This window comes from Haemaphysalis longicornis, unplaced genomic scaffold (genome assembly GCF_048455015.1).
Source record: "Haemaphysalis longicornis isolate Haplotype H1 unplaced genomic scaffold, Haemaphysalis longicornis Haplotype H1 scaffold_1, whole genome shotgun sequence".
Taxonomy (NCBI): domain Eukaryota; kingdom Metazoa; phylum Arthropoda; class Arachnida; order Ixodida; family Ixodidae; genus Haemaphysalis; species Haemaphysalis longicornis.
In genome coordinates, this window is record NW_027526203.1 from 483,009,539 (window position 1) to 483,037,333 (window position 27,795).

Genomic DNA, 27,795 nt, shown 5'->3' on the forward strand with positions numbered 1-27,795 from the left:
TAAGGTTGACTTGTTTTTGTCCGGTTTAAATTATTGCTTTGACGTATTATGCTTCAGTGAAACCTGGTTTATGAACGACGACGATTCGGGTTATGACTGTATAACAGCTTTCCGGGCACACAAACGTGGTGGTGGTGTCGCTATATATGTCCAGTCAGACGTTCCTTATCAAGTACTTGCAGACTTCAAAATAACCGATGACAACTTTGAATGTATTGACATCAGATGCTACGATGTACTCATTGCTGTGATGTACCGACCCCCATCCGGATCAGTGAGTGATTTTTTCCAACATTTTGAAAACCTTTTTGAGGCTGGTATTGCATTAAAACTTCAGATAGCCTTTATCGGTGATTTCAACATAAATGTTTGCCCACAAAACCAAACCCTTCTAACATTTCAAGAGCTGTTTGAATCATATGGTTGTCACAATGCGATTAATGTGCCGACAAGAATAACTTCGAACTCCCAAACAATCTTAGACCTCTGCATCACTAGTTTTCCCCTTTGACAATATCCTATCAGGTACGCTTGCATGTAGTATCAGTGATCACCTACCAATTTACTGCTTACTTCCTTCGAAGAAACCGTCGATGTCTAGGCAAAAAGTTTTGGGAAGAAGCATAACAGAATATAGTGTCAAGGCGTTTGTTGACCGTGTCTCATGTTTGGAATGGGACAACGTCATACAATGTACAGATGCGAACTCTTGCTATGAAACCTTTCTGTCGCATTTCCGTTTTGCTTATAACGCGTCTTTCCCACTCAAAGTATTTAAACAACGTAGAAAAACGACGCAAAACATGGATTTCCGTAGAACTGTATGAACGAATAAAACACAGAAATGGGCTATTCAAGCATTTTCTAAACACTAGCGAAGAGAGTGCGACCTACTGAAGTTTAAAAAAGAGCGAAATAAGTTAGAGATCTTAAAAAAGCAAAATACGATTATTACATGGACAAATTCTCTGGAAGGACAGTAATGCGCGTTTCGTTTGGAAAACTGTAAACGAAACAACGTCAAAAAGTGCGGTGACTAGACAGTTTAACTTTCAACCACCAGGCTTATCCGGTGCTGATGTCGCAAATTTGTTTAATGATTACTTTGCAGCTGTTGGATGTCCACAACCCCACGTAGTACAGATAGCGTGTGAAAACTTTATCACCTCAAATTGTCTCAACACCATATATTTGTACCCGACAGATGAGCATGAAATACTGAGTGAAAATTTATCTCTTAAAGATGGATGTTCTTCCGGCGCAGATGAGATAAAACCGAGACCGTTAAAAGCTGTCAGTTCTATAGTGAGCGTACCACTGGCGCACTTACTTATCTTATTCTTTCAACTGGCAATTTCTCAGATAAAATGAAACTGGCGCATAATTCGCACTTTGTCACCACTTCTGGCATTGGCATGGCCGTCGGCCGGTGGCACAGGTTTCGGGTCAAGCAGGTCCGGCGTGCCGGGGCCCTCGATGCCTCCGACACTCCACAGCGAGCCCGAGTCCTCGCTGGAGGGGGGAGTCGAGGACAGGGCTTGGGAACCATAGCCGCTTGAGACCATGCTCGGAGGGGTGGCCATCTTGCCCACCAGGTCGGCGATGCTGTCGCTCGTGTCATGGCGGGGTGCGTCATGGCGGCGATGGGTTTCGGCTGCCGATCGTCGCTGCCCTCCGACTTCACCTCCTCGTCCTTGCCGGAGGAGGTAGCCCAGTAGGACTTGAACTCCGTGAACTCCTCCTTTGTCCTTGTCCTTGGGCTCTGGCACATGGCCTCGCCTCTTCGGGTTCTTGACTTCAAATAACTTAATAGTAAAGGAGCAATATGGTTTCACAAAAAATAAATCACTTGCTATTAAAGATAAAAAATAAATCACTTGCGTTTTACTTGCTATTAAAGAAGAAATTAATGAAAATATTGAGTATCGACTTGAAAAAAGCGTTTGACAGCGTTCGACAGCACATACTACTGAAAAGGCTTCCGTTTAAATGCAGAGCATTTTAGTAACTCACGATGTCACCCGCGTTGGCGTCCGTAGTCCGCGTCCGCATCGCTCCCCCTACACTATATAAATACTTGCCGGCGCCAGGTTTCGATCCTACGACTCTGCGGGCGGAACGCAAGGTGCACGGTACTCTACCAACTGAGCCACAAAGCCGACACAGAACGGAAGGTTACGAACGTGCCTTATATCCTTGACTCATTCAACCGTCGGCCAGAGGTGCGCCCTCTCCCCCGCGTCCTCCTCGCCTTCTCTCCGCTCGCAACGCCCTCTCTCGCCGCGTTCGGTTCGGGCGCACAACAGGTGGGGACGTGCGCAACACCCTCTCTCGCCGCGTTAGGTTCGCGCGCAAGCACAGGTGGGGCGCTCGCATCGCGCTCTCTCGCCGCGGTCGGTTCGCGCTTAAACCACATATGTCGTTCGCGCGCGCTGCGGTCGCTAACATCTGTGGCGTGATCGTGACGTCAGCATCACGCGTTCGCGTGGTAGCGATTTCGGCGCTATAACACTCTCTCGCGAGGGGCATTGGATTGGATTCGATTGGATTGGCTTGGATTGGATTGGATTTGGATTGGATTGGATTAAAGTGGATTGTGTTGGATTGTGTTGCGTCATAGCCGCGCCACGTTGCGTCATAGCCGCTCCACGTTGCGTCATAGCCGCGGCAGGGGGTTCACGGCACGTTTCACCATCGACTTCATCGACAATGTCTACGCTGGAAGACAATTACAACAACAACAACCAATACGTAATCCATACGACTTGCAGGCGCGCCCCCTCGCAGAAATGCTCTGCATTTGATCGTGCCCCTCGCGAGGGGGATGTTTCTTTTTATTATATATCAATGACATTGTGAATATAGAAGGGAATGCTAAATTAGTCCTATACGCAGACGACACCAACGTATTTTTTTCAGGCGTGGACACTGATGAACTTTTCACGTGTGCTAACAATTGTTTATGTGGCTTGAATACGTGGCTTACGGCTAACAAATTACAGCTAAACACCACGAAAAGAAAATACCTACTTTTCAGATCTAGAGGACAGGCTGCACCCGCCAACTTGAGCCTAAAATTCAAGAATACCTATGTCGGCCAATCACAAACAATTCAATTTTTAGGTGTTCTGTTTAACGAAACCTTGTCCTGGACGCCACATGTAGACGCCTTGCGGAAAGACCTCTCTCGAGCAGTAGGGGCACTGAATAGACTTCGACATTATCTTCCGAATAAAATTAAACGGAAGATTCATTATGAAATTTTCCATTCTCGACTAAGTTACTGTAGCCTTGTGTGGTCCACTACAACACAGACAAACTTAAACTACCTTTTTTCGTTACAAAAACGGGCGGTGCGGGCTATAGATAACATATTGCTCCCGGAGAGTTGTACGCCCTACTTCGAGGTAAATGGGATACTAAATATCAGTAAACTATATAAGTATCGGCTGCCTTGAGAAATATATCGTAAGTACCAATGTAACAAACATAAATTTAACAGCGAGTCTCGTAAAACCCAAAGCCAGTATGAATTAAGAACAAACGTAATCGCAAAACCATATTCAAGGACAGGTTATGGGCAGCAGCGATTGGCTTCTCAAATACCCGGGTTACTGAATGAGTACCCTGTGATCTTAGATCTCTTACATACCTATGTTTCAAAACAGTTTAAAAAAAGCTATGAAAGCTTTTTTTCTATGAAAGCTTGCGGAAAATTGATTTAGCACCGTACTGTTTTGTCTGGTTTTATATCGAATGAAAACCTCCCAACTGTGTGGTCATCTTATGGTCCTTTGTGATTTCTGTTCTGGCTGTCTGTTTAGTTGTGGCTAAGGCGTTGTGCTGCTGAGCACGAGGTCGCGGGTTCGATTCCCGGCCGCGGCGGCCGCTTTTCTGATGGAGGCGAAAAGCAAAAACGCCCGTGTGTACGAGATTTCGGCGCACGATAAAGATCCCCAGGTGGTCAAAATTAATCCGGAGCCCTCCACTACGGCGCGCCTCATCGCCTGCGTTGCGTCGGCGCGTTAAACCCAACAATCAATCAATCAGTGTCTGTTTAGTTTTTAACTTGTTGGTGTAAGTTACTTTGCTTTTGCTGTAAAACAATGACTATTATGGTATATTATCTCCACTGCCCGAAAAATTAACTCTTTATTGCGTGTATCTTTTTAAAGGGATTTCTGGGTGTGTTACTGTTGTAGTGTATCGACATGTTTTGTGCGTAGTTGAGCAATTTGCTTTCGTTTGTCAATATCATTCATGCTCACAGTTAGTGCACTGAATGATGGGTTGTATCGAGTTGTTGAACGCGCGTCGTGGCCCCGTCAGGCGTTAAATCTGCCTATAGCCACGCCACCCAAGACAAACTTGTAATGACGATTGTCTGGAATAAATGAAAATGAAATGAAAAAAAGGAAAAATGAATAAGAAGGGACGCCAAACTCCACAGCACAGTAACCAGAAGGATGCTATACAAATTTTCGATTATGTCAAGTCTTTAAACTATGGTCTGCACTTTTTCTGCAACTGAAATTTTGTTTCGTTGTATTAGAGCACTGGAATTTCCGGTAGAATGTTATTTTAGATGCGACGCATCTCTTTAACTCGCCTTGTCCGCTGTAGTCGGCGTAGTCCGCACGCCTCTCCCCCATTCTCCTCGCCGCGCCAGCTGCGCGCTAACGCCGCTCTCTCACCGCAGCGCCATCTGCGTTTAGCGCTCGCTGGCGCTCGCTCCCGTCGCCGTGCCAGCTGTGTGTCAGCACGCGTTAGCGCTCGGTTGAACACATGCGCATGCGCTGCTCTCTCTCATTCCGCTACGTATAAACGCGGTAACTGCGCCGCACCATTCAGTCGTTCCACCGCGCCGCTGCGCCGATAACATCCGATGACCACCGATGATTTGAATAAAGACTATGTGGGTTTCCGTTGCGTTTCCGTTATGTTAGCATGTCCATTGTTGTTATGTTTCCATTTTACGCAGCGTGTTTCCTCCCCCCCCCCCCCCCGATGCGTCGCATCTACTCATGGTTCCCCTCGCGGGAAAATGGTGTAAATTTTTGAAATTAGGCAAAGGTGACCAGTGTGGAAGCTGTAGCTTAGCCAATTTCTACAACCAATAATAAACGTGCCCCTATAACACGACTGCATACGCTTTATTTGAGTTGTCATCGGGTATCCGCGAATGCGCACGCACGGAAAAGAAATGGTGTATCCTGCGATGGGTATTTCATGCCCGCAGAAAAAGAAAAAAAACGCCAAGAAATAATTGGGCATGCTTCGCAAAAAGCGTTCGCGTGCTGTCTAAAACAAAATGAAAAAGCTTATACGGTGCGCGGCTGTGCACGAAACAGGGTGGTTCCAAATTTATCCTGATTCCTCCACCACGCCCCACGCCACCTGATGCCCTGGTGCGCAGTGCCTGCGCTCAAAAACTGGGAGGGCGCCGCACTTGGTGAACGCGCCTGCTACAGAAAGAAAGCAAGAGCCAACCTCCCCCTTACACTCTTTCGCAGCGTCACCAGCCAGCACCCGTGACCGAAGCTCCCCTTTTAGGCCACGCGCCTGCTCCAGCCACGGGAGCGTGGCCTAGAAAATTTTGACAAAGACTGTACGTCCCCTGTATTGCCTGATTTTTAAATGCTGCCAGCACTGCTTGGATGTGGGCTGAGTCAAATGCTTTTCATTAGTCCATAAATGCCATGTCAAGGGGTTCAGTGTACTCTGGGAATATTTCTATTATGTACTTGATTGACGGCATGGGAATGATCCATTGTTGAATATCCTTTCCTCAACTCAGCCAGCTGTCTTGGTTGTTGGTAATCTTGGCTGCAACCTATGCGGTTTATTACTTTGGAAAACAGCTTGCAAAGAACTCAGAGTAGGCTGATGGGTCTGGAATTCCTTAGGTCTTTGCTATCTCCCTTCTTTTGAATAATAAAATTATGATGGTGTTTTAGCAGGCCATGCGCACTCTTAGAGTCCTTAAAGGGACCCAGAAAAGCCTCTTGTAAAAGTTACAAAAGGCCTTTATTGTCGCGTAGTACCAATATAGCGATGCAATGCCGTTGGAATCATTGATCTACATTCAGTATTAGCTGCGCCGGAAGCAATTAAGTGCACCTCTCCCCCCTTGCCGATCGATTCCTCCTCCCTCTCTGCTCCTTTCAAAGCAGCTGGAAACACTGGGAATAGCCATGTGACATCGCGACGCTCAACTTCCGTTCTACGCTAGCTACATTCCTGCGCCTAGGCACGCGTCAATCGCTGCAGACCCGCCTTTGCCTCGGGATCGCGCAGGAAGGAGGAAGAGCAACCGGAATCCAATGGCAGTGACGTTGCCGGCGACCGACAATCGGCCGAATCAGGGGGGCGCCTCGCCGTTGCGTCAGCCGCGATCGGCGTTGCGTCAGCCGCGGTCGGCTCGCTGCGGCGGCGCGCTCATCGGCTGAGAAAGGCGATCTTCAAAAATTGTTTACAAATTATCCGTACAACCTATGGGGCTCACACTTGGCCTCAAAAATCTCCCGTTATGTGTTCTACCACCTGAATGCATTTGATTGCCACCTTAACAAAGCTTTTCTGGGTCCCTTTAAGCACTCTGAAAACAGTGCGACAAGCATTGCGACTACAATATATCCTCCCTCCTTTAAAAGATACACGGTTATGCCGTCGCATCCTGCAGCCTTGCGTATTTTTATGCCATTGAAAGCTTTTTCTACTTCTTTAGTTACTAGTGGGGCATCACAAGCTAAGCTTGTACGCTCAGTAGTTTTTCCTGGTTTAACGTCGCTGGCGTATAGCCTCGTCTAGAAACCTTCCGCTACTTTTATTGTCTCGTCCGTGCTATGAGTAATGTTACCCTGCTCGTCTCTGAGTGGGTACATTGTGTCGTTGACAACATCTAGATTCCTCTTAGTTGCTTTTAAGCTTTCTCCTATTTCCAGCGTTTCCTCGATCACTGCCGTGTTGTACGCACGAATGTCGTCGTTTTACTTCTGTTAATCAATTGCTACAGCTCTGCTAATTCAATTTGATCCGCTGTACTCGACAGTTTGATGTTCTTGCGTTCCGCAGTTCGTTCCTTCATTTGCTGAGTTAGTTTTCCAGTTGGTTTCGTACATGGTGCTTCTCCTACAGCTGCTGCCGATTCTGTGATTGAGGTTGTTTGGTTGCCATTTAACCTGTCTACCCTATCCTCGTTCTCCCAAGTTAAAATCGCGAATTTGTTTTCAAGGGTTACTTAAAATTCCTGCGTCCTGGCTGTGACTGACTCCACTCTGGGTTTCTTTCGTTACGCAAGTTTTCTTTTATGTATTTTGAGATCGAACCTTTCTTTGCACCTGACCATCCTATGATTGCTGCTTTGAATCTTGCCTAGCTCCTCTACTTCCTGCACAATACCCGGGTTGTCACTTAAAATGAGGTTATTTTCATTTTTTTTTGTTGTGCCATCGGGACTTTTCTGCGTCCATTTCCAGTTCTTTCGTTGGTAGAAGAATGTGTTCATCAACCTGAGGTCATTAATCTCCCCAAATCCCACCAGCATGTCTCCTCGACTGTTGCGACTACGCATTCCAGAGTTTCAGAGTTACGTTTCTCCAATTTCCGTTTCAGGTACTTTTGCGTTAAAGTCTGCCATCGCAATCGTGAGCTGTGTTGTTTCCTTCTTCATTAGTGATTCGACGTCCGAGTAGAAATTTTCTACGGCTGTTGACACTTTTATACCTGGGCGGCTTTCCGATCAGCTAAGAAAAAGTGGGGATGTGTGTGTGTGTGGCGTTGTCGTTTTAACACACTGCGTCGTCTCAAAGCGGGAATAGCTGTACGGCGGGCCTTATAAAGGACGACCGGGGATTCGTGCCGGCGAGAGAAGAAAAATGACATGAAGAAGCGCTGCGGCTATTTTTTTTATACTTCATAGGTAAGGCGGCGATTCCTTTGAACCCTCCGAGCGTGCGTGTCTTCTAACTTCCCGGCCAAGTTGCGGTAACAGATCACACACTGTTGCTGATTTCAACTATTGTGTGAGCTTTGCATCCTTCTCTCCTCTCCCAGTGTAACACCGTCTCCTAAGAAAAAGAATGGCGGCAGTAATAAACGCTGCTCCAATACCTTTCATTGTGCGGAGCGAGAAACAGGCGAAGCCCCCATTGTGGTTGCGATTCATTCGAACACTGAGAGCGCGTGTTCCTTGCGCGAATAAAAATAGTAAACAAAGAAAGGGGCTGCCTATGGAAAAGCGCCGGACCGAATACGGCGACACGCGCATGCGTTCGGGGAGAAAACTCGCCTGGAAAGAAGCCCCCGCTCATTGTCTTCTTAAAAAGACGAGGACAAAGACGACAAGTCGACGGCACGAGTGCTCTCTGGTCTAGTTGTCTACTTTTAGAACCTATACGCGTAAAAAACGCGCTTAAATTTTGTTTATGTGACGTTTCTTTCAACAGGAGTATCGATTGATTAATATTCTTTCGCAAAACTTGTGGGATTATATGTCTTCATGGTCGGCACCGAATAGCCTAACAAAGATGGTCTACATTTTGAATGTCTCTGAAAAGATTTTGCTCGCTATGCTTAGTTTTGTCTAAGATTTGTGCATTAATTAACTCTGCTCAGTTTCTAAATCCTCGGTGCCTGACTCGCCATTGCATTCCATATTTAAATTCCGATAGTGGGGCTGCGAAAACACGGACAACTCTTGTAGTTAGGCAAAAAATTTGCATTGTCGGTACCAATCCGTTGTTAATGGTTGCACTATCTCGTGACAGATCGTGAGAGCACAAGGGATTATCGGGGTGGAAAACCTATGTTTTGAGAAAAGAGAAGTGCCTCATGCATAATTAATTTCGTATTAATTGATGTAGTTTTTCGTCTGCGCCCGATTTGCAGTTAACTACTTTCAACACAAACATTCCGTATAGTTCGAACTGCCTTCGCAGAGGAACTCATGATAGGGTCGTTTTATTAGTTTTACTTGCTCTTTAAAAAGTCCTTCGCCTATCACAACTGCGTGGCAGCCGATAAAACGGCCATGAACATTTTGATTGAACAAGCAGCCCACAAAGCTCGTCCCCCGGGCTTCTGGACTGGCGACGGCTCACGGCAAAAGTTTGTACAAACGACCCCGATGCATTTTCCTTGCTGTAGTATATATAGGGGGTTGTGATTGCAAATCTCTGTCGTACTTTTTAACCATGCTTTGCATGCGTGCGTACCTGTGTGTTTGTGTGTGTGTGCGTCTGTGTGCTGTTACGAATGAGCCCGCCGCTGGGCTTTGTTTCAACACTCCTCAGCTGTGCGGCGAAGCCTCCACTACGTGCGCCTTTCAAGCAGGCCCCCCTTTGTCGGTGACTCACGCTTGCAGCCGATAATGCAGACAAGCTGTGGCAGGCCTGGATCAGGCGCCTCGCTATCGGCGTGATCAAACTTCGATGGCGTGGCGACGCAACAGGCCGAGACTTGTCCCAAGGACACGGAAGCCCCGCGTCTGCTGCGGAGACCTCGTCTCTCCCCTCTCTCGGACTCACCATGCGCCGCTACTACCCACTGCACACGAACTACAAACTCTGGAAAGAGTGTTGTGTGTGCCTGTGCCATTCGTGACGTGTGCACAATCTAGAGGGAACGCTTGTTTCGACTGTTCGCGCTTTGGGTATAAATAACTCCCCCCAAGCGCTGTAGTTGATTCCTGCTTGAGCAGTGAATCAATGCTTTCACTCTGCTCGAGTGATGTACTGTAACCTCGCCCGTCGGGGCATTGTTCTTTGGCTTCGGCTCATCTCTCACTATGAAGTAAACAAGCTACGTTTTGCCTATGGCTTGTGGAATTCTTCATGGCTGCAACATTGGCTGGCCGCTCGCTTCAAACCACGCTACCAAACGTATGTCGGAGGCGACGGAGCTCGGCTCGTGTCGGCCTTCCCGTACGCAGCAACGGGATGTCAGCGGTGGGGTGACAACGTAGCAACAGTGCATACCGCACGAATCGCAAGACGATGCCGAGTCTTCAAAGTTTGCATGGTGCTATACGGATAATAAGGTTGCAGGGGACATCTACGTCTAGGTCTTAAGATGTATGGCGCGATACCGTTACTTTCGGCATGAAGGGAGCATTTTGTATTAGGGCCGTGCATTTACCATGCATGCTTTCGAGAATCACAGTTCAGCGACGATAGATAGATGAGCCGCAACGACCATTGCGGCGCAGATAAGGCAGACGATATTCCCGCTTGTGTGGCTAAAGATGTCGGCCCGAAAGGTTGTGGCTGCGCTGTGTTGGTCAGTTTGAGCAAGGAGGTGACGGCGTCAGTGTCTCACCGTATTTATTATCTAGCGTTCTGGCCTAACTGAATGTTTTGGTTTATTTATAACACATCCAAAGGGGGAGAGAAAGAAAGAGAGAAATAGAGAGAGAGAGAGAGAGAGAGAGGAGAGAGAGAGAGAGAGAGAGAAAGAGAATCTGAGCTTTATTGTGCAAGATTTAATGGAAGTTGTCCGCCCTTGAATATTGATTGATTGATTGATTGTAGGGTTTAACGCACTGACACAACGCAGGCGATGAGGCGCGCCGTAGTGGAGGGCTCCGGATTAATTTTTCCCAGCTGGGGATCTTTAACGTGCGCCGAAATTTCGTACACTGGCGTTTTTGCTTTTCGCCTCCATCAGAAAAGCGGCCGCCGCGGCGGGGAATCGAACCCGTGACCTTGTGCTCAGCAGCGCAATGCCTTACCCACCACGGCGGGTGCCCTTGAATATCACCACGTCGCGTAAAGAGAGTTGGTGTTTGCCCGTATATAGCACAGTTTAAGGTTAATGTTTTACGTTTCCTACTTACATCTTCGCCCATCTAGATATATATTGTATTGAATTGTATCGCGCGTCTAGTTTGCAGTTATTTCGCGCTTAGATACTTGTGAGGCACGGGGAAGGATGGTGTTCCTAGGCGTATAGGATGAGGGGAATTCTTAATATTTTTCAAGAATATAAGTGTGGTAGTCCTGGTGAACCTGGAGCACGGTATGCTAGCTTGGACGGATGTTCGTCGGCTGCATCGTTCTCTTCCAGACCGCCGTGTCCTGGTTTTAATGCGGCGTGAACTGTCATCTCCGTATTGAAGAATCCAGCTCAGTTGTTAATGTATACCTGCAGCGAAGAAGCTAATGACCTGTTAAGCGTGTGGTGGTGGTGAAAACATTTATGGAACATTTCTTAGCCGAAGAGCAGCCTCTATGAGTGCGGTCCTCAGTCCTGGACTCCAATGACAGACGCTATCCGGCGGGCCCGCTCGATCAGCCGTTGTTGGTCATGCGGGGCAGTGCTGGACAGAGCAGCCTTCCAAGAGGAGAGGGTGGGGATGTGTATAGGGGTGAGCCCGTCTGGTGGACGCGGACACTCCCATACAGAGTGGTAGAGGGTGGGAGTGGGGCTCTCGCAAGCCGGGCAGTTCCCAGCGTATTGGGTGAGGTAGAAGACGTGTTTGTAGTGTAAGTTTGGGAACGTGTGTGTCTGGAGCTGCCGCAATGACGTGGCGTCGGCGCGGGATAGGGAGTGGTGGGGTGGAGGTAGTGTTTTTCTTTGTGGGCGGTAGTAGGCGAGTGTGAGTGTATAGTGTAATGATGTTTAAGCATAGTTCCGTTGGGCAGATGGTAAAGACGATTTCCAGTTTTCCTTTCCTGTGTGTGAGGGTAATGAAGTCACAACGATTGACACTGTTTTACACTGCGACAAATGGCTTTCGTCCTTTCAAGCTTCCCGGCATCGGCGTACACTGTGTTTTCATAGTTTTGGAGCTTTCCTCGAAACAGTTTGATCCTACTTTTTCTCCTGTTCTTGTGTAGGCCTCGGAATATATGTTTAGGCCTTGGAGGGAGAGCCGCTGGGTTAGTGAATATCCATAAAGGCGTCCAGCCATTTTCTCTCTGGAGGTGCGGCATGTCCATAGGATGGCCGGTCCCATTTTTTCCCCAGAGGATCTTTTTGTGCTGGGATAGTGGCCTGTCAGATATATTTAAAGTTGTTACGAGACCATTTAGAACCTGTGCGGTGATCCTAAAAATTGAAATGCAGGCGCGCCGGGCTGCCCTATATGTGATAATGGTCCTTATTTGGCTTTCTTCAGTGCGGGTAAGTTTCTAGTACGGCAGGCTGACCGAAATCCCACTCGTGATCTTTGCGTATAAGTTCTTTCGTTTCTTCTTTTATTCCTGCTGCCCCATGCATCGGCGTTTTACAATGTAACCCGAATGTTCAAATATTTCCTGTATTTTTGCGACTGCGTGATCGGCTCTGCTGTTTCTCTGTATGGCCATGTCAATGATTACGTGACTGTTTTCTGAGTTCACATGCTGACGCATTTTTAGGTTTCGTAAATTGTCCGAGTGGCGCCATTTATCGTTTACCGGAGAGAACGTGCGGCGCTGTCGGCCCCGAACAATTCGACAAATCATTTCAAGATTTTCGCAATTAGAAGCCATGTGCTCGGTTTTATTGATTTTTTTCGACACATTTTTATTGTTTCTGGTGCTAATCTAGGTTTCCCAGGGATTTAGAGCGTCTGCGTTAATGTTCTGAGTGTATTTTTATTTAGGTGACACGATGGTAGCGCCGGCATTGGTATAGATTGGAGCCTTGGTAGTGGCGTAAGTTGCTGGCACAGCTAGCGACGTATGTGCCCAGTATACGACTACCTAGGTTGCGCTGAACGAACCTCACTGCGCAGGCGTGGCGCCTGCTTGAATCGCGTATCTTTTCTTTCGTCTCGGCCGCAGTATCAATTCCCTCCTTTCGACAATCTAGTTGCCGCTGCTCTGTATCGCTGCTTAGGGCGAGCCCTCGTATCTGGCTGCATCAGTTGTAGTTTCCGGTTTGCAGAGGTGACGTACTTCCGTGGAGGCTTGATGAGCACAGCCAATAGCGGACGGCTAGCAGGCACCATAGAGTTTCTTAGTAAGTATACTAGAGAGGAAACTGCGCCTGGGAAACCATGTCGTCGTGGGGTTTATGGGAAGACCCCCCTTTTTGGCTTAGGCTTGGCATGACAATTGGATTCATAAGAAGTTTCGGATTTGCTTTCTTCACAATGCATTAACAGATCTACGAGCTACGAGGAAGCCGAAATCCTTTCTATTCTGCGGTAGCCGTGTTCAGTGAAACAGTAGACAGAGCGTTATCGCACGTGACATTAGTCATGCCGCAGTCGAAGGACATATGACTGAGTGGGTAATATGCCCCCGCAAAATTTGTAGCCGACGAAAAAAAAGAAACAAAACGTACTTTGACGAAAACAAGATACGACAGATACGGACGACTGTATCCGTCCTATCTTGTCATCGTTCGACCACGTTTTCTTTTTTCTTGTTAAACTAGCTGACGGTCGGTGCACCGGTTCACCACGAAGGGGGCGTTTTCTTGGGCATGCTCAAAAAACTTTCTAAACTCTTCAAACAACTTATTATTTGAAATAATAGTATAATTAACAAAATAAGAGTCTCTAATAAGTCCCCCCCCCCCCCCCCAAATATTAACATTGTACGCGCGTAACTACCACCTTGGCCTGCAGAATAGCAGGCAAACCGTTCCGGCAATAACGCTTTACTTCTTTTTTCCTTAGTTTTAAAACAGCCTGTTTTTTTTTACGCTTACATAATTGCACACTATTATTTGCGTTTTTGTGGCAATTTGTTTAAATTTGCGGTCACTAAAATGCTTCAATCCAAGCCAATGATGAAACTACGGCGAGTGCATTATCTAATGGCGGTCCAGGACGACACAGACGGCCTTGATGTGAGCCGCATAGACGCTAGCGCCAGAGTCCTCTCTAGTGTATATGGCAAGAGACTCTTTGCAGGCACGGCAAAATCGAAAAATAGCCTAATAACGCTATCGTGTTAAAACTTCGGGTTGCTTACGAACATACCTTATCTGCCCGGTAGCGACAGGGCTCCTAAGCATAGTATTTGACCGCCGGCCTAGAATTCTCGATTACTTATTTTTTTCTGTGCATACTCGTCAAAAATGTCCAGAAACGGGCACAGACATGGAAGAAAGTGAGCCTGGCAATTCGGTAACTTTCCGTTTTAATACTAGAGGAAATAAAGCAGTCGATGCGTCATCTCTTCTAATTTAAGATACGGAATCAGAAAAATTCGTGGGGTGCTTAGAAATTTCTAAGAATGTGTAGGTGCAGGCCTAGTTGAACCTTCTGTTGATCTGCTGTTAAACTGTCTGTTGAAGTTTGCAGCCGCGCCGGTCAACACTGACCAGCCCACCGGACAGCGGCCTCCGAAGCTCGTTGCGCTCCTTCGCCATCGGCAGGTGCCTCGTGTTTGCCCTGTCGATAACTTCACCTCTCAATGCGGCTCGTACTGCACGTGCAACCGAGGCCTAAACTCCTCTGGCGCTGTTTCCTTCCCAGGCGCGCGCTCTGATTTTCTGTACCCCACGTGTTTCATCAAACACAGCGATCTAAGGATTTTGCCCAAAAAATGTACGCTGTAGTCGGCGCCTCGCTATTTGGTGCTCGCATGTTTCGTCCTTTAGTTGCTGCGACATCCCTGCGTTTCGTCCTTGCGTTGCTGCGACATATGGAACAATCTGCAACACCAAAAAGCCATACACTTTGCGCTATTAAAGTATACCTTTTATATGCTTAATACGATGACGCGTTGTGAAATCTGCAGCGCCTGCGGTATCCATTACATAAAAAAAAAATTATTCGGGCTCTTGAGCCTATTCGCATGTTTTGAAGGCGGAGGCCAGCGATCACGTTAGCGTCTCTTTCTTCCCTTTTATTTCTTGATCTTTTGACGCGTATTACTGGACAAACAGACTGGCCAAAATGCATGCGGCAGCTTCCCCAGAGGGAGAGCTCTCCTCCGCGTGCACCCATTATTCTCCCGTGCTGACCTCTTCACCTGTGACGGGCTAATTCTCGTCCCATTCCGGCCCCGTTCCGGGCTATCGTAGTGGTTGGCTTTCTTGGCTGCCGCTCGGGCCACCGGGGTCAAATCCCGCAACAATCCAAATGCGACATTATTTATTTGTTTCCTCTTTACAACGGAGGCCATTTTAATGCCATTCGTGTTGACTACAACGACGGCGGCGACTACGGTCACATTTAGCGTTTGATGAGGAACCCCAGGCTTCGCCTAATTAATACGGCACGGAATCCCGGTTTCGGACTGGAGCGGCTACCCCGCCGGCTCGGCTTTCCCCGTACGCCTTCACCTCACCAACGTCTACGATAGAAGAAACAGCGCGAGAAAAAGAGACAAGGACAGAGAGAGGACGACGAGGACTGCGCTGAACCTCCAACCGGTTTTATTGCAAATGAACCACAAATACCAGGGGAATTTATATTACTGGGTTTTTAGAACTCTTAACCTTTTACCTATATATCACCACACATCCTGTTTGAAGGGACGCCCCATTTGCAAAAAAAGGGCGTATGTATTGGGCCTTAGTGGTTTACCACCTTAGTTCCTTAGTTCTTAGTGGTTTACTACTTGGTCATTTCGGTCGTCTCATTCATACCTTGCAAACTGACAAAAATGATCTGAAAGTGTCGCTCTTTCTTGACGACTTTTTTAACTAACTGTGACCCGCAGGCCATTGAATCTGAAAGCACGAAAGTGCTGGATTTGTTTCATGACGCAACGTGCCCCCTTGTGTTACACACGAACTCCCAGTCAATGGCCAAACTAGATTTTTAGACATACGTTCCTTTTTAAAGATGTCGGCATCTGTTGGAGCTGTGATCCTAGAGCCAACAAACTACTTCTGCCTTTCAACTCGGACACTCAAAGCTCATTAAACGAGCTATAGCCTTTTTTCATTCATTAATTTGTTTCGCATCAAGTAAAATACAGGATGCTGGAGGTCCGTAGAAAAAGCCGACGAGATCAGGGGCGGTATTCTCGAGTTTTGTCCCTTTTGCGTCCCTTTCAAAAGTGTCCCTTTTGGGGAGCCCTGATTGGCTAAAAGCAAACTACCGGAAGTGAAGTAACGCAAGCGCGGCAAAACTATTGTCAACGCCCATTGCTTAACCGGAAGTACGTCATGATGAAAGGGACTCAAAAGGGACGTTTTCAAAAGGGACAGTTACGAGAATACCGCCCCAGAGCTTGACGGAGCCGCACCGCCCCCCCCCCCCCCCTTTCCGCCACTGGCCGCTTGTACAGCATTTAGAAACGTTGTCCGAATATCTAACAATACTGTTTGTTACACCAATCGGGTTTGCAGGAAATCATTAAAATATAGTGACACAGAAACATCATTAAAATACTGCATAAATTTTATTAAAATAGAGTAAACAATCACTAAAATACAGTGACACGGGGAAAACAACAGCAGAAAGTGTGGGCTCGATGATTGCTATAAAAAAGCATTAAACACAACGGAAAGACATATATTTGCCGCTTTCGTCAGTGGCAACCTAAGAACATAAAAATGCAAGGAAGCCCTACAAGAAAAAAAAAACAATCAAGCACACCTCAAAAATACACCAACAAGACAACATTCTCAGCAGGAGATGAAGAAATTGCGCACATTCCTAAAGGTGATACTTTCTAATGCTATGTTCCTAGAAAGAAATGTGTTGAGCATTCTTGGTAGTCGGTTTTCGAACATTTGTTGTGCATAAGCTGTCCTGTATGTTAAAACGCTCCAATGTTCTGTGTGTCGCATGTTGTACACAATATCCTTTGGTTTTAATTTTCCCAGCTGTTTAAGGAAACATCTGCCCATTTTTACTTCTTGTTTATAAACCTTACACGTGTAACATTGCCGCACGTACAAGCACCGTTGCTATTCGCTTTTCCGCGAGACTGATATCCTGTTTAAGCATAAAGGCAGCCGTACTAGAGAGTTGATGGAATCATACTACATCAGGAAGTGGGGGAGTGAATGTATCAGTGAAACATCAGTTGTCCTGCACGAAAAAGAATTTGGCTATTTGGAGCGGTCGTCGCGATAAGGTGTTCCAGTGTTAAGAAAGGTGCGTTGTCAACAGTGGAGTGTTTTGGGTGTGATAGTATGTCATTGGCTGGTGTGGGCACGTGGCGTGGTGGGGGAGGAGGATTCTGTGTATGTATAAGTAGTTACGTCTTTTCTAATAAATCGAGTTGAAAGTCAGCGCTAGTCCTGTCCACTTCTTTCTTATTGTGTCCCTGTTAGTTCGCGCTGTTCCCCAAGATGCTATTTCTACCTACAGAATCCAGGAATAACTAAAAAAATCAAGAAAAGGTGGTATCATCCCGCTCGGGGGTCGATAGCAGACAGCAAGTATTATACCATCTATTTTAACACAGAGGAATTCACAGTCGTTTTTGACCACACAAAATTCTTGAATCATTGAGTGATTGTGGTGTTTAACGCGCCGACGCAACGCAGGCGATGAGGCGCGCCGTAGTGGAGGGCTCCGGATTAATTTTGACCACCTGGGGATCTTTAACGTGCGCCGAAATCTCGAACACACGGGCGTTTTTGCTTTTCGCCTCCATCAGAAAAGCGGCCGCCACGGCCGGGAATCGAACCCGTGACCTCGTGCTCAGCAGCGCAACGCCTTAGCCACTGAGCCACCGCGGCGGGTAATTCTTGAATCAATTCGCAATTGAAACCTTGTTTCACTAAAATACAAACACCGCCACCACGACTGCAGGTGTGATTAATATAGTATGTCTTGTAAGACGGAAGACAGAAAACATTTGTTTCATCGGTAGACCACGTTTCGCTTAACATTATGACATCATAGTCATGCCCTACTTGCTGGAGCAAAAAAGTTAGGTTAGACTCCTTACTTGTAACAGATTGCACATTCAGATGAAAACATTTCAAGGATTTCAAGTATGTCCTCCCTAAAGCTGTTTCAAAGTCATGGGGCAAGATATACGAGTAAAGAGGTTTATTTGGCATGATCGAATCATTTTGCTTAGCTAAGTTATGACACCAGCTTGCTTAAGTCACAAACACACGTGACAACTGTAACTTTGTCTCGCTCAGCCTTCCTTAAAGCCTTGATGCGCTTTAAGAACGCTCTCGGCAAGTCTTGCCCACAGTGAATCACGTATGCGTTCAGCCAACAAGCCCGAAGACTGCTGAGTGCCTAATAACCTCAGCACATTCTTGTCCGGGTCGAAGGGAGACTTCTGAAAAAAATGCGCACGAAGCCACAGACGTGCAATTCTCGCGCAGGACGTAAGCAGAGGATAGCTGTGATACCATACGTACACACGTTATCGCACAATCTGAAAGAAGTGGCCCAAAGGCATGACGTTCATGTTGTTTTTTCTGCCCCCCCCCCCCCCCCGCAAGCTTTCTAAGCTCTGCAAAATGACCGACCCGAAGGCAACCAGCAAAATGGCTGCGGCACAAAGCATTGGTGACCTTTCTGTGAATGCGCAGAAGGCGAAGTTTGCCAAAATTTTAACTTAAACTGATTAATTTCCCATTGCATAAAGCATTGTTTGTATCCGGACAAGCGCTGGGGCACTATAAAACACGAAATCTTTCGAATAAAACAAACTTGTATTTTGTCTTCATGGCTCCTTTAAAGACGCCTTCCCATGGAATCTTTCATGTCAATATCTGCATACAGCTTCATACATTCGTCTAAAAATAAAAGCCTATGGCCGAACGAATTGCTAAAACCACCGTAATACTGATTGGGAGCGTAACATACCACTCGGTCACCGCCGCTGTTGGCTGTGCGCTGGTGGCAGTACGCTGTAGTTGTTTCCTACGTATCGTGGCCGTACTGATAAAAAAATCAGTGCAACTCCACTATGTGAAGAAGGATGACCAGTGGAGAATCGCGCGAAACAAACGCAGTTTTTGTAATTTGTAATTCAGCGTACAACAAGCGAACAGTTGACAGTTGCTATTGGGGAAGCGAAAGCAGCGTCAACACGGCAAAGTCTACTGCCAAGTGCATAGTTGCTATCGATGGGGGCGATGAACATTCCCGCGCTATTCGCCGGTGAGCCGAGCACCAGGCGAGAAAAGCCCTACTTCCAGACGACATCCGAGCTTTCAGGCGTGCAGAGAAGCACATTCAGAAGCAAAGGGCCAAGCTTGCCATAAATCGCTTGGCTCACTTTTGTTTCAGAATGGCTCCACTGAAGGCACTGACACGCAGGTGTTCAGCAGCCTTACAGCCGCACCCAGCCAGATCCACTCATTTTCTTCTCCATCTCTCAAGCGTGAAGTCAGTGAAGAACACGTTGCGGAAGAACTTTCTACAAAAGTCAGCGCTCCACAGAGTCCTTCACTAATTCCCGAGCAGTTGACCAAGTGGCTTCTTACCGGGAATGTTGTGATGATGGGTGAGCTCTATACCATCAATGGGCTATTTGCAGCATTAGCATCCGTGAATCTGCTGTCGTTTCGTGGGACTGATGGAGTTAGTTGCTCAGCTCTAAGACATCTCGGCAGCAAGGCGATTCAGCAGTTGCCGATTATATATAACACATCGTGGCGGATAGGCCGTGTTAAAGGGACACTGAAGTGAATATGTCAAGCTCCCGTTTTTGCTTGCACTGCGTAGGCTGGCTCAAATTAACACACTTTTCATCGTTTCTCCGGTCGATAAGTCTAAAATTATTTTATGAAGCCCGAAAGAAGAAAGACTACCATGCGCGGTCTGCGGCGGCCACACCAACTAAACGCTGTGACGTCGGTAGGAGGTGCACCGTGATTGGAGGATGTCCACCATTAGCATTCAAACAAGTTTCGGTTTCAATTCTGTAAAACAACATGATTGACATCCGACGTTATCTTTGGATGGGCATTCTCGATATCTCAATAATCGTCATACCGCGCTTCTGCCATGTTTTCGACTGTAAAATGCCTAAGGTAAGCCTCCCAGGACGGCTTGGAATCTTAGTAATCACTAGCCGAAGCCTACGCAGTGGATGAACGACGCCCTCCGCGTCACCGTAGACGCTCAAATGCCATGCGCTTTTCCCGCATATTTGGAGCTTGCCTCACTCATGCCTGTGTCGTAAAAAGCTTGTGCGCACCAGGCCAAGGGTCTTCTGATTCTGGCCTGTGCCCACTCCCCGCAAGCAGTCGGTGCTCATGGGAACAGCACGCCAACGAGAAGTCGCTAGAGCATCAGTGTCAGTCTGCGCGCGTTCTGCGAACTCGTTCCTGGAGCAGTGAACGTTACGGCCCAAAAATTGTGAACCCAGTACACAAAACATCGGCCGAAAACAAAACAAACCAACTTACAAAAAAAAAATTTCACCATCTTCCCGTAGGGGAACCCTGAGTACTATGCGAAGCAGCGATGGGGTCGACTCAAGTTCCGATTAGTTTTCATTTCGTCCTTTCCGTTAAGTTGAGGTTCGTAGCTACCGTTATATTTACCGTTTGGTTTCCATGGTAACTACCAAACATTTCACTTACCGGAACTTCGAAATGAGAACTTGCGTTGACCCCATGGCTGCTTCGCATACTACTCAGGGTTCCCATACGGGAAGATGGTGAAATTTTATTGCAGAGGGGGTGTTAGAGTGGAGAGGCATTGGAGAGAGAAAGACGTTTGTACGTGGTATGCGTTTTCTTCATTTAGGCATTATAATCATCTTCAACGTAGGTGACATCCAGCTGTGGTTGGCGTTTCGCTTTGATTATGGCAGCCTTGTGGTCTGTGAAATGTTAAGTCGAGGGCTCTTGTAGTGGATGAACCCTGAAGTTGCTGAAGATGAGGGCGATGCACGTTCCCCGGATGGTTGTGCGCTGCTTGTAATCGTGTGAAATGCAGCGGAGAGCGTGGCGTGACCCCGTGTGCTGCATGAGCCAGTCGTCGTTTGTAATGTCGACATCGAAATCCCCGGCGAGTCTGAAGGGCGTGTTCTTGTAGGCCGTTTCGTATTGTAGCATTTGCAGCATCGCCCTCTCGATGTACTTTTCTACGTTGGCCCGGGAGAGGTTCGGCGCAAGGTACATGTCATGCTGATGATATTGCTGTTGTTTGTATATAGTGTAATGGCGCCATGCTCGCCGTTGTGGCTTTAACTTGTTGGTTGTAGATCTAGATCCATTGCGGTGAGTGGGCCCTTGACGTAGATCCCGACACCCCCGGCGGGCCGCTCTGCCTCCTCCGTACACACGATCACTTCATAGCCTTTGATGCTGGGTTGCGGCGCGCTCCATGTTTCTGTGAGGCAGAGCACGTCCGCTTTCGTGAGCACGGGACCGCGCTCGATGTCTTTTACATCGCGCCATCTGGTGTTTACAAGTGCTATTGTGAATTCCGTTTGTGGGTTTACATCGTCTTGAAAGGCGCGTAGGTACTGTTGAGTGATGGGGGCGAGCCTGTGTTCGTCGAGACGTTGAAACTTTTCGACCATGTTCTTGTCCACATTGCTTTCCTTGTGGTAGAAGTGGTGGTCTCCGGCGGCGTTGGTAAGGTAGAGCTTGTAGAGGTTTGTACAGTGGCTGAGCGCGACGTACACCAACTTTTGCGGGTGGGTTTTGGAGTACTCGTAGACGATGGAGGAGTACGTTCCTCCCTGCGATTTGTGAACCGTTATGGCGCTGGCCTGCACGAGGGAGAACTGTCTCCGCTTGCAAGCAACGCCCGTCTTGCGGTCGATTGCCAGTGTGACCGCGCGAGGTTCGATTGGAATCAATGTGTTTTCCACTTCGTACCCGTTGCAAGTTCACGATCTGCTTGCCGGCGTTGACGTGCGGCTTCAGCTGCGCGAGCCCTCGTTGCATCAGTAGCAGCTTCTTGGCGGCGTTGGGGTTTCCTTTCGGCTTCGCGAGCCCGAGCTTCTTGAAGGTGTTTACGGCGCCCTTCAGCTTCCCGAGCTCAGAGCTCAGGATCGCCTTTGCGACGTTGACGTGCCGCTTCAGCTTCCCGAGCCCGAAGTTCAGGATCTGCGTGCCGGCGTTGACATGCGGCTTCAGCTGCGCGAGCCCTCGTCGCATCAGAAGCAGCTTCGTGGCAACGTTGACGTTTCCTTTCGGCTTCGCGAGCCCGAAGTTCGGGATCGGCCTGTCGCCGCTTCCGTTTCGTGGCGGCGGCTCGAGCCCTCTTCTCCGCGGCGCTGACGCTGGCGTTGACGCTGGCGTTGCAGGTGGCGTTACCGGCGGCGTTGCCCGTGGCACTCATTGCGGTGTTGTGGGAGGAGGTTCCCCTACTGGAAGATGACGGCGGTGGTTGAACGCGAAGCTATCTCGTGGTGTATTCTTTGGTTGGCCAATCCCTAGGGGCATCCTGCCACAATCATCATCAGTGGTGCCTGGCCAGGCATACACAGTTGGGGTGTGGACGCCGCACAACGGTGCCCACACAACGGCGGAGGGAACAGGCGCCACCATAAGCTGTTTCGCATCCAAAAAAGAATGTATCCTCGGGGATTCAAACTTGCAACTTGAAAAATAACTTGCCTAGCGCTCCAGACCACTCGGCCACGGAACCGCATGGGCGGCTTTGGAAATATGATGTATATAATGTATAACCAGTTTACACTTTTATTAAGTGCGAATGCACTTTATAAGCGACCCCAAACCTTCCACCGCCAGCGGCGGCGGCGGCGTCCGCAGTCCTCCTCTCCCTAGCAACGGCGTGGAGCGGAGAGGAGCGTCGGTAGCAACGGCGCGGTGACGTCACTTCACCACGTGACCGCGCTCGCTCCGCCTCCTCGCCGTGGCTGCGCGGGTGCGCGCCGCTCCCCGCACCGCTCCTCGCGCCGTGCGTCATGGTATGACGTCACAGCGCGCCTCCTCTCCCCAGCAGCTGCCGCGCGCCTCTCTCTCCACCGTGACATCACACTCTCTCCTCTCCCCCTCGCTCGGCTGCAGCTGCCGTGCGCCGCTGTCCCTCTCCCCTTGCGCTCGCCTCCTCTCTCAGCCACCTGGCTCGGCGCGCTCGGCGCGGCGTACCCCCCTATATATGCAGCGATAAACTGCCAGACCTCCGTGGTTCGGCTCGCGCGCGCTCACGGGCGAATGCCAACGGATTTTAACTTTACTCCCCCTCATAGCATCACCCCGTGCATTCGCACTTAACCATGTTCACCCTCGGGGAAATGCTTGGGAGTTTTTTTAGTTTTAGCATTTTAAGCAGCTGAGGTGACTATTTGTCGTATAGCGCTCGTGCAGTAAGCGTCCCCCAAATTTCCACAATATATCACATCTAGCAATTGCATTTCTTACACGGAAAAGCGTTCGCAGATGTGTGGTCGTGCTGCTGACCGCTGTGCTTGTTAGTTCAGCGCAAAAAAGTACTTCCTGATGCCTAGTTTAACGCTGTACGGGAAAAGTTTCAGTTGATTTTATTTCCTTAGTATCTATATCAACTTCGCTGAATCTTCTCCCGCCTTCAAGTGGCCTTAGATTTTCCTACTGCCATACCAGTCAGCGAAGCGTCGCATGTGCGCTTGTGCAGCGCTTGTGTGGAGCGACCTTGACTTGGAGCTAGATACAGCGTACAAACTAACAAACTAAAGAAACGCACATTCTTCCCTTCAAAAATGTGTCGTGGCTTAGTTTCAACTGAGCGAACGCATTGCGACGACCCGTCGGCGGCCCGCGGACTAAACGCTGGGCCGACTGACTCTGTCGGAAGGTCGGCGAGCCGTGCAGTAGCGCACTTAATCCAAGTCATTTCCTCCTGACGTCTCGCGAAAACGCCACAGAAAATGGGCGAGGACGCAGAGACGAGTACAGCATTTTCTAATTGATTTGTCTACTAAATAAATTCGTGTAATCCCACTCGGAGTGGTCGAAACATGGCCTATGGACTCCGAACTACAATTTGCGTAGTAATCCCGCAATGTTTACAAATCACTTCAGTGCCTTTTTAAGGCTAGCTGCAAATGCCCGCCTTGTATGGTTCTTAAGCCAGAAAAGTACCCCAAAGATATCAGCTCTTACCCACCAATTGCTCTATTAAGCTGCATTGGAATGGTACTGGAGAAAAATGTACTAGGGTGGCTTGTTTGGGACCTCGAAACCAGGAATGTCTACACGCCAGCAATGTCAGGAGGCAGGCAAGGAAGGAGTATAGCATTTACAATTTTATTGCCCTGGCAACAGATATTCATGCACTAAAGGCTGCGAGAAGGTTCACTATTGCTGTTTTTTTTGGGGGGGGGGAGATAAAGGCAGCTTTTGATTGTGTTGCCCACGAAGAAATCCGAAGAGAAATGGCATTTGTAGGGCAGTGGGGCCGAATGCAAGCCTGGTTCAGAGATTACCTAAAGGATACTTATGTCTTCATGGCAACACAACACGGCATACCATCGTGCAAGGTGTCGCAGAAGGGGGTGTTGTGAGCCCTACATTTTTCAGCATATGCTTCAGCAGCATCAAAAATACATTGCCGCACGGAGCCCAACTCTCGCTATATACGGACAATATCGGCATCTGGGATTCGGCCGTAACCGCAGATATATTCGAGCAGAAGTATAGGCTCTGTTCGCCATACAAAAATAACACAGCAGCTGCGGCCTCCTATTGTCTCCTGAGAACTGCGCTGCTATGGAATTCACCAAACGCGACGTATCTCAATAACCGTGGGAAATAAATGGCGTGCAGATACCCTATGTTTACAATCACTAATTCTTATACCGTTCGCGGTCCTGGGCTCCACATATCAGGAGAAAAAAAGAGCTACTCTTTTCGTTTGTTCACATTTTGCGGATGATGACTGGAAGCACCTGGGCTACTCAGTGTCTGCACTCTTGCGGTTCTACAAAGCACTCTTTATAGTCCGCTTGCAACATAGCTTTCCGGCTTTATATGCTGTGTCCAGGACGGAGTTGAAGGTTCCGGAAAGTTGGCAAGCTCTAGCGCTACGAATCCGCTTGCGCCTTCTAAAGTGCACCTCCATGGTGGAAACCCGATGTGAGGCAAGGTGCTTTTCTGCGACCACACTCTGTTCACAAGAATTGCTCTGTGCCGGCCTCCGCCATGTTTCTCGATGCTTCGCTCATCCACTGGCTCCCGCTTCTGCATCTCGCGTGGTGCCCGTCCTGCCATCTAATTACCTCCGACCCAAGCTGCCTGCTACTCCACCGTGGTCGTACGTAGCATGAGTTGTGTGCACCACTGTACCTGGAATAGGCAAAAAGTCGCCTATGCCCGCATCGGCCTTGACATATTTTGTCTTGGAGGATATCCAAACCCGTTATCCAGACCACATCCAAGTGTACACGGATGGATCCGTGACTTCAGCGTCTTCGGCAATCGGCGTATGGATTCCGTCAGCGGGACGGCCCATTAAAGGAAAACTCAGCCACAGAACATCCTCCACGGCACTGAGCTAGCAGCTGTCAGAGCAGCACTTTTTTACATAAGCGGAAGACCCTCTGGGCGGTGGGTAATTATTTCCGATTCCCGTCCAGCCTTGCAACTACTAAATAAGCCGCCTGATTGTCGCAATCAACTTGTCTGCGATATGAACGAAATATTTTCAAGTGCGGTGCTCAAAGGACACGAAATGTTCCTTCAGTGGATACCAGGTCATTCTGGTATAACGGGCAACAAGATCTCCGATGCGGTCGCCAGAAAAGCCCACCGCCTCAACTTCACCGTTGGAATCCCATTTTCCAACGAGGATGGCAAAGCAGCTGCAAACGACGATGGCAACTCCAGCTGCTGGCTTGGCAGGATCCTCTGAGCAGTTATTCGCCTCTTCATGCTATAGACCCTCAGTGCGATTTCCCGTCTGCCCAAGCACACTGACGGCGTGCTACACAGGCTGCGGCTGACTGTTTCCTACACCCGGAGTTTTTACTTTAAGCTGGGATTTGTAGAGTCGCCATTGGCTCCAGTATGCTCTATGACTGAGGGCAATAGGCACATCTTATGCCGCTACCCGCGATATTGTAGACGACGGACAACTGCGTCGAAGTCACTTGTATGACTCCAACGTGGAAATGCACTAGAACTTTACCACGTCCATGGACCCTTGCGCATACATGACGAGGCTGTGTTGGGGCAAAAACTCTGTTAACTTTTCTTGCGGACTCAGGTCTGGAAGAGACAGTGTGAACCCACTGAACAATACATTTTAAATATGTGTACACCTCCCCATCCCGGATAGTTACATGTTTTGTATAGCGATATTTAAAATAGACGTATCATTGTGTATATCGCCATCTGTATCCCGATATATATTGCGATGTTTTACACTTTCTTCCCCGTCCTTCCCCCCGCTCTCATTTTTTCGCTCTTTTATCTTACGGTATTCGCCGCCATCTGGAGTAGCGAGCCGTATAGCGCCAGTGGGGCGGACCTCTTCAGCTTTCAATTAAGGGGGCACTAAAGGGTGGAAAGAAGTTAGCCTGTATGTATGTATTACGATTCCGAGAACCTAAATACACTATTGTCGCAACTAGGAGTTATTTAATACGGCAGAAAACACGAGAAACGTGAAACAGGGGACGACGCTTCGTACGTATTTGGGTACCACGGTTTGTGACGTTACAAAAGTGGTGAACGGCGAGAGCTCATTGGAGAAGCATCTAGAGATGTTTTCCTGAAATAATCAGTTCCTAAATGGTTGAGCACGTGAAATAAACGCAAATAAAAGCTTTCCGTGAGCTCATCATATCTAAAAAATACAGACTACAGTTTTGATACACTGCGAGTCAGGCTTCCCTCACTATTCCGTCAGCTATCATACTTTCAGTTTCGTTTTCGAAAAGCATTGGCGTGCAACTAGCGAAGTCAATAAATAACCTACGACGGGCTTCTGGAAGCAATATACCCTTCAGGAAGCAACTAAAGTCCCTTAATTGGGATCGGCAAAAGGAACAAGATGCACTGCAAGTGGCTAAGCTAGGCACCCGAGCTTCCAATCTCCCGTTCTCCGCACGTGGTGGGGGAGGAGGCGGAGGAGGAGATGTAATTGTTGTTATCGGTATAGTGGGCCCGGTACGAGCATAATCACCCGTGAAATGAACTTACTTCGAGTGGTTAGCTGACCGATCCGCCGTTCGCCTCGAGCCGTCGTTGACAATCCGTAAAGCGTGCGTCGCTCTGCGCGGGCAGCGGCGGCTACTGGACACAGCTGCCGGGAAGAGGGTTTATTTCACACTAGGTTCGCGCTGCGCGGGAGAAGAGAATATGAGATGGCTGTGATCGCCAGAAGAGGTGATGAAAGGCGTCAGCCGGTAGCCCGAAACGCCGCGCCTGACATTCGAAACGGCGCTTGTTGCTTCGACAGCAGCTTCGCCGCAGCCCTCCATGCTCGCAGTCGCAGCCGGCTCGATTTGGTCTGGGACGCCAGAGTATGCGGGCACGGCGGCCGCTCGATCATCTGAACGCGTTTATCATTCCGTCAGTGAAAAATGAAAAGTCCAAGCCAGTCTTGTTGGCCATAGAAACGTTGCTGTACAGACCTGTGCGCCTCCGGGCCGTGCCGCCGCCGCAAGCTGTTTTGCTCGCGCCGCTCTGCGCCGCCGGCAAAATTCCCTGAGTGAGCATGCCGCTGGAGATTCGGTGCTATTTTGTGACGCAGTGGCTGCGTCACGAAACAATAAAAGGGAAGCGGGTGAGAGAAACGCCAGCTCTACTTATTTCTCAGCAAATAACGCACCGTTACTCGTCGAACAACACCCGAGAGAGAGCGACAAAACATATGATCTTTCTGTTAAAACAGCATTTCATTCAGCCTTTAGAGTATCTTTAAAGATTCTCTCTGTCTTTCTCGTTCTATTGAACTATCTGAATGAAACTTCGACCGTATAAAGATTTATTCCAGCAGGCGAAAATGGGGCTGCCCGTTTCCCTCCCCTAACAGCCCATGTATTTAAACCGGATGGGAATTCCAAATATTTA

General features: G+C 48.4%; 1 long non-coding RNA gene across 1 annotated transcript in view; it reads right to left on the bottom strand.

The window, feature by feature from the left end:
• Positions 1–27,036, bottom strand: part of LOC144173839 (uncharacterized) — a 135,882-nt gene extending 108,846 nt beyond the window's left edge. Inside the window, exon 1 of the long non-coding RNA XR_013323393.1 lies at positions 26,923–27,036. This is a non-coding gene — a long non-coding RNA (uncharacterized LOC144173839). The remainder of the gene's footprint in view (positions 1–26,922) is intronic.
• Positions 27,037–27,795: the final 759 nt, after the last annotated feature.